We start from the raw sequence: 8,435 nt of genomic DNA, 5'->3' as shown, positions 1-8,435 counted from the left end.
AGGGACAACAATGCCGACATTATATATTGATCGACGATTCGAAAGTTCTTGTAATAGCCTATTTAAACATATTATTTTGATTTTGATATACACACGCTGCGCTACGTCCAGTCATATATATATTCATAATCTAGGGAGAAGCCAATGTTAAGCAGTGAATGCCCTGCGGTAGAAATCGTATTAATAATGATGAAGATGAAAGGCTGATATTAAGGAATGGACCCCTTGTTTTGGTTTACACAAGCAATTCATCTGCAATATTATTCAATTAAAATCAAACATAAATATAAATGTAATCTCAATAATTTAAATAGATCTCTTTCTCCTGTCTGATAATGTTTCCAAAGCTGGAATACTCGTCTCGTGTTGACAGTTGTGTTATTGTGGATTGTTCGATCTCGCTTACGTTTCGGGTTTGAGTTACGATCTTTGTCGACCGGACTTTTCAATCTAACACTGAAGGTTTTCGTTCGTGCAACTACATATCAAAAGTACTGTGGATACTGAAAAAAAAAAACACTTAAGTACGGGTTAACTTGTATTACTATGTATATATATATATATATATATATATTATTTAAAGAATATTATATAAAATATTATTTAAAGAAATGAGTTTGAGTAGTTTTTAATATTTTTTTTTGTATTTGTGTACAGGATTTTAAAACTTAAGTTACTAAATTATTTTAAATTTACATAGGTTATTTATTCTGCACTTGCCTAAATAAATAAATAAGTCTATCTTCTACCGCTTAATTAATAATTTAAAAAGAATTCATTCTGTTTTACAAAATTTGTATACAGCACGACTTAAGAGATAAGTTTTGTCATTTCGAAATAATTACCTCCTTATTCTGTGGGTTTTCATTAAAACATTTGTAAAATAAAATGAAAGAAGGGCGTCACGAAACCATGAAATCACATTACCCCTGGACACGACGCCAATCCCCAAGGGTGAGGTGGAATGAATAGATTGAATGGCTAATTTGATGTTTAAGCACCCTTCTGATGATTTGTTTCACTGATATGAGTTTTATGTTTAACACGAAATCACAAATCCATGTTAATTTTACATTCCTGTTTTCTCCATTTTAGACATTTACTATTTATTCTACCACGCTCCGTACTGTCAGTAGTTATTTGCCTGTAACAATCCATTAAGAAAAATACAATCAATTTTTCAGATTGTTCATGTATTAATAATTGACAACAATAACTATAAAATAGGTTTTATATTACGAAAGTAAGACTATTGCTATAGCTAAGAGAATATTGCTTTCATCTAAGAATCAATATCATTTTTTTTGTTTTGATTGACGTCAAAAGATTGACTACTAGAAGCTGGTGCTTATATTATTTCGTTTTGAATTGTTTTACTTTTCTTTAAAAACCTTCAATTTTTAAAATAATATTTTAAAATTTAAAAAATAATAATAATTTTGGTATTCAAATGGCTTAAATAATGATTTAAATAACAAGCATACAGGTTACCGAGCACTCGTCTGTAAATTTAAAAAAAAAATGACTCAGAAATTTTAAAGATTTTTTTAGTTTATTCTTATATATAAACGACTAACTTTATATTTTCCAAATTATTATGTACATCACTAAAAAGTAAAAAAATATGACTTTATTTTACTTATACGAACAGATATTTTAAACTTAACGAGAATACCAATAATATATCTTAGCAACTGTACATTTACAATAGATATCTTTAAAAAAATAAGAACTATTATTACCTTTACTCGTATTACAATAATGCTATCGCTGCTCAAGAGAAATTGATTTCCCAAAGGTTTTCTTTGCCTTGAAAATTATTTGAATTATTTATTCCGCAGTATGTAGAGACTGTTTTAATAAAAGACTATGTGAATAATACGTGTTGTATTGGTTGCATGTACAATATGATACGAGGTGCCGGATGTTGATAGGATTGGCCTGATTGAACACGTCGGATGCATGCGAGTGGGGTACTGTTTCTACGCAACCACGCAGAAACTGTCCTCACGCAACCCCTTCCTTTTCGTAGTTATACAAAGTGATAGTTTATAAATGTGCTTTATAGCGGTAAATTCATAGCAGATTCAACATTTCCTATCATTCTGTGTACATTGATCAATTTTTCTTTATTTGAATGGACAGGCCAATTACTTCTAGCATTACAAAGTCTGTACATATGGTCCCAAAACAAAAATTAATTTTAAAATGGTTCGGATTTTTACAATAATAAATACCGTAATTATGATATAGTTATCATAATTACGGTATTTATTATATCTGAAACTTTTGATTTTTGCAAAGGGTGTACTATAAAATAATTGATAGCAAATACATTCACCCCTTGACAGTACTACACAGTGTTTACATCTATAAACAATCATACTACGGCTTACGTGCAAGACTAAAAAAACGGACTTTTTTATTTATTTTATTATTTTTCATGTTTCAGACGTAAAACAAGCAGTAGACGTGATATAGATGAAATGATTATGATTCATATAACTTTGAATTTTGAAGCGTTTATGGCGATTACTTGTCTGAAAGAATATCAGACGAGCTACATTTAATTGAAACTAGAATCATATTAAATACTCTGAAATGGCGTGACAGATGATCAACAAAAGACACTGGATGCACGACGCTCTCATTTAGTTTTTTTCTAGGAGAACTCTCTGGGGGAGGCCATTATCTAACATTGGACAAGTATGATTATGAATAACGTCCCTCAGCTTAAATACTATATTACTAGGATTTTAAATAAGAAAAGTGTAATGAATAAATAACGTTTACCAATAAAACAATATTTAATTGGTAAGCAATTAATAATTCAAAAATATTCACGAGAAAACGTCGGAATTTCGCTTCTTTAACTACTGAAGCGCAACACTTATTAAGTTAGGCGAGTTTTTATTTATTCTCTGACAACTTACACAGTTTTATATAGTCTAGTAAAGTCAATTAAGATACATAAGCAGAAACTTGGACAGAAAGTCACTTTTAATAATATCAAAATTAATTTTATTTTTAGTCATAATGTAATATTTAATTTGGTAATTAATTAACTGATAGAACGGAAGATGATTAAGAAATGTATACAATTATAAGACAACAGATGCAAAAGTTCGTTGAATAAAAAAGTTTATAAGAGAATACATAGTTTACTGGTATTTAAATAATCAATTCTCGTTAAAGATAGATACAGTTGCGCCATAACCCCCGAGGGTTTTGTGGTCAAGGAAAACTTGATCGATCAGTTTTATTTCGGATGCGGTTGGATTTAATATTGCATAACAAACTTTTGTTACATTCTTTACTAATATTATATTATATTTTCATTGAATATTTAAACCTTTTAAGAATACATAATGATTTCTTGTACTAGTTTTTAAAACTCGTAGTTTCTATTCTCAACTTTTAGACCATTAAAGTCGCAAAAAGAAAAGAAAAGACTTTCGTTGGTTTCATATTTCAAGAGCTCTAGATCAATAAGAGATGTTATGTTTGTAAAGCCTTAGCTGAATGACGCAGTATGTTACTTTGCGTTACGACTGTTTGGGTTTAAACATCGTTATCATATCAGCCGATCGATGTCCTCTACAAGGCCTCCAAGCATTGCCACGATAATAGGTCTTGCCCGCGAATACTGACTTCCCGTGACCATAATTATATCCTCGGTCTATCTATTAGGGATAATAGTTATATATTTTGTAAGTCTAAATTTCACATGGTACTATACTAACACTTTATTTTGTTTATAAAGTATTGCCTAAAAATTAACAATATTACATATATTTTAATGACAAGCAACCACTAAATATTTATAATATAATTTATGCATATTTTGATTTATTTAATGCTATTAGAATATTATGAATCATCAATATTAGATTCTGGCACTAATTATTATATTAATGATTAACGAATAATAAGCGACAGACAAATAGCGATTTCTATTCGATGAATGCTACCTTAAATGAATATCAATGTAAATTAACGATGTAATGCTTTGCAAGGTGAGTTAAGGAAACCAGGTCCAATTACTCTTAATGAGGCATTTCGTTTAGTCATTAATGACTACAACGCCCCCTCTTTCTTACGGAGAACGTAGACGTCTAGAGGGGTGCGTGGATCGATAGCTCACGTAAACTTTGTACGAATTACTCGGATCCGTTGATCAAAAACATATATATTTTTAAAAATAAATAGATATATTAACGTCTAATCATTTTCATATAAATCAATCATTTTACACGAAAGTCTGAACTATACGGTTTAGTGAGATAATTATATAACACTAACGGTATAAAGTTTCAAATGAATCGACAATTAGGTTTTCTTACATCGCAGCATGTATTTGTCAGTTTGTTCGTTAGTGTTTTTATAATTGATTATTTACATATGGCGAGTTTAAAATAAAAATTTGCAAAAGAACATTATGGTAATAATGTATTGCATTAGATGCCCCATTGAAAAGGATTAAGACATTGTGTTGCTAAATATTAATAATCTAGTATGCTCTACAGTTACAACTCGAAACATATAAGCGGTTATATATTAATATTGTACAATGAAGCTTTGCTGTTTTATTAAGCCTACCACGAAACAAATCTTCTCTAATATTATAGCGTTTTCACTTGACTCTATTTTGTTTTAAAAAGATCAGCCAAAAATTATGGTTTCAGTGAATAAATTCAAACGTAAATGACATAAACACTATAGTAAACTATTATTTAAATCGATAAAATATATTCAATAATACCGTCCAATAAATACGGACGAAGTCAGATGACAATGTGAGTAATATATTAAGTTTCGTTGCCACAAGCGACTGAGCGTAACATTTGTAAGGCTTTATTTGTTTTCTTCCGCTGATATTGCAACGATTATACGTCGCCTTTAATTGTTTACCGTTTCATAACTGATTGGTCTTTGGATATACTTAGTTGCTAAAATCACTAATCATCATTTGCTGACGTATGATCATTAGCAAAAAGTATTATCAGAATTTCTGTACATGATAAAAACAGCAACAAGGAGGTAGACCCGCGAAAGTAATAGGAATTTCCGAACGTATGTGCAATTGGCAGATAACATACAGAGCACAGCAGATACCCGCAGGGGCTTTAAAATTCTGGAGTGGAGACAGAACACCAGACATAAGGCCTTGTTAAAGCCGCCAGAAGATGCTGAATGAAGGTCGCTTTTAACCAGTTTTATTGGAAATTTGTGGGAGAAACCTATGTCCAGCAGTTAACGTCTTAGATAACAACGTATTTTACGACATTCCAATCTCAAGTGGGGTTGAAGAGGTGAATAGTTAGGTATCTAGGAAACCAAAATTAATATTTCTCTATATATTTTACAACACGATTTGCGGGTGGTAGACAGCTGGTAATAGCTTATATTACGTTTACTAATTTATGACAATACGTATGGGTTGTAAGTAACATTTATTTATTATAATATTATGTATCACACTTACTTTATATACTTCTTAAGTATATTTTCGCCAGATTTTTTATATGTCATATATTTTTAATCTAATCAATTTACATTTGCAGCGCGCACATGGTTAACTGGTAGACAAAGATTTCGGCATTAAGTTTTTCGTTATGTTTTGTAAAATGATTTTTTAAGCAAATAACCGTAAAGATCTTTATTATAACCGAATTCCAGAGCTAGACATAGGCTCTCACAAGTTTTCGAACTGCCTGCAATAATGAATTTAAAGTATGCCTTAAGTGGACAACCCACGCTGCGCCTACCTCTGGTCTTCACTCTAAAACCTAATTAAATAAATTCTTAAAAAATAATAGGTGAAATTAAATAGGCAAATCCAAAAAGATATTTGTCGGATAAGAAAGCGTTTAAAACATGCTACACGTTAATCACTAATGTCTGTTTAATTAGCGCTTCACTAATTTCACTGTTTCGTTTCGTTCTAGGCCATTAAGGTCGTTTCACGTCGGCCCCGGAACGGCATATTGCGTAGGTCAAACGTATCGGAGCCGGGTTTCGGTTTGGCTTATTTACCTACACAGTAAGGATAAAAATTGCCTGGCTCTATACATTTCTTCAATGTTATTCGATGTTTAATTGAACGATATTTTACAGTTCATTCCCTTCAATTAGCCTATAAGAAAATATAAAACAGTGAATTCAGGTTCTCAATGTTATTGTAAGGTGATTTAATTTGATTTGATCAGTATATTAAAACTTTAGCTAAGCTATACAAAATGTTTCTTCCAGGTGTAAAAGCTTTAAAGGATTGAATACATTGCATGTTCTCGAAAATAAATAATGTAATGGTTATGTTAAAATTACACTACATATTAAAATTTATTATATTTGGTTTCCACGAAGTTATTAGGCTGAAGCATTCGGATAAAAATAGAGCAATGTAACATGTTTGAAATTGAACACTATATACAGGCTGATTTGAAATTCTTTAAAGCCTCTTGCTGAAAATTGGAAAATTTATTTTAATCCGTTTTTAAACAATCAGCCTGATGATTTTAGTTGTAATTATTTATCGATATGTACTTAATTGACGTGTTTTATATAATTTTTAAAGTTTTATTTGTCTGTTATAAAACAAATAGAGCCAATAATTTCTAACGAGTGATTTAAACGTAGATTTTTTTGCTTTGTTGACAGCGAATATATTTTACATTTAATAATTTGCTCAAGTTTTCGTTTTGTAATAAAGAAATATCATACATTATATATAATATATAACAAAAGCAATTAATTCCTAACAATAAACCTTCAAGAAATTATACACAGAATGATTATTTAAAGGCGTAAAAGCTATAAAGCTATTTACCTATTTTCAATAATATTCCTGAATATTAATTATTTTGAAATATGTTCGATTGGAATGCGACGGACTCGTAGCTTCTACTAGTAGGAAGTCAGTAGGAATAAAAAGTAAATAAATCTTTAAATTTAGCATGTATTAATCGGTTCTTTGAAAACGATTTTCCTTACTGTATTATTTTAACGTTATTTATTATTTGAGAAACCACTTTTGCATAGGGTGTACCATACATTAATTGAAATAAACGGATGATGGTATATATGAATATATACCATCATCCGTTTGAAGCTTCTACACATACTTAGTCTTGCCATAAATATTGTTATAAAGAAAAGCACGATTTTTTTTTTATACGTAACATTTATTCCTTTCATAGTGAGTTAGTTTAATACATCAATATATAACTATTAAAAATATACAATGTTTATTCGAAGTGGTCTCCATTGGCTGCAATACAGTCTTTTAAACGTTGAGGCCAGTTATCAATAGCAGCACGAACTCTTTCTAGAGGAAAATTCTTCACTGCCAACCGAATGGATAGTTTTAGGGACTCCAAATTATCATGGCGTTTAGAGCAAGCCTTACTCTCTAAAACTGACCATAAATCATAATCCAATGGATTTAGGTCAGGACTTGACGACGGCCAGTTTTCAGTGCTGATAAAGTCCGGAACGTTAGTTTTCAACCAAGATTGGGTGGATCGAGCTCTATGACCCGGTGCCGAGTCTTGTTGAAAGCACCATTCTTTGTTATTGAACATGGTGTTAGTTAAAGGCTTAACTACCGTCTCAAGAATGGTATTTTGATAAACTTGTGCCGACGTTTTAATACCTTTTTCACAAAAATATGGCTCAGTCACCCCTTCATAGCTAACACCCCACCAAACCATCACTGAAGTGGGATAATGCCCACGTTGTACTCTGTTTACTAATTGCGAAGCTTCTTTAGAGCTTCCAGCATAAATACGGTCATTTTGTTTATTAAAATACTGCTCAATTGTAAAAATTTTCTCATCCGTAAACAAAATTTTTTTGTGACCTCCCTTTGCGTACCGCTTAAGTAGTTGTTTGGATTTTACCACCCTATTCTTCTTTAAATTATCAGTTAAGAAGTGACCAGTACGTCTCTTATAGGCTGCAAGTCCTAAGTCATCTTTTAATATACGCGACATGGTTCTAGGAGCTATCTTCATCTCCCGAGATAAAATCTTTTGCTTACGGACAGGATTTCTTCGAATTCTTTCCCTAACTGCTTTAATCACCTTTTTCACACGAACGGTACGTGGACGGCCAGATCTTTTTCTGTCACAAACAGAGGAGGTATCATTGTACCTATCAATAGCCCGGTAAACAAACATTTGACTAATACCAAGCGGGTGGAGGGTTTTAAAAATTGCACTTTTCTCCATACCTACTTTATGTAAGGCAATCACAGCGATTCGGTTCTCTTTATCACCCCACTCCATTTTAATATAACAAAATATTTAACAATATAATGGCGCGAAAATAAGAAAACACATCAAGCAATCATATAAAAATGACAGATTCCAAATTCAAACGTAATATTTTCTTTTTTTGAATAGTAACAGTATTTATGGCCAGACTAAGTATAA

The sequence above is a fragment of the Battus philenor genome, unplaced genomic scaffold, assembly GCF_028537555.1.
Source record: "Battus philenor isolate CCGP_79_NKW_IND1 unplaced genomic scaffold, ilBatPhil1.0.hap1 SCAF_4, whole genome shotgun sequence".
Taxonomy (NCBI): domain Eukaryota; kingdom Metazoa; phylum Arthropoda; class Insecta; order Lepidoptera; family Papilionidae; genus Battus; species Battus philenor.
Note: the sequence above shows the minus strand (reverse complement) of the source record.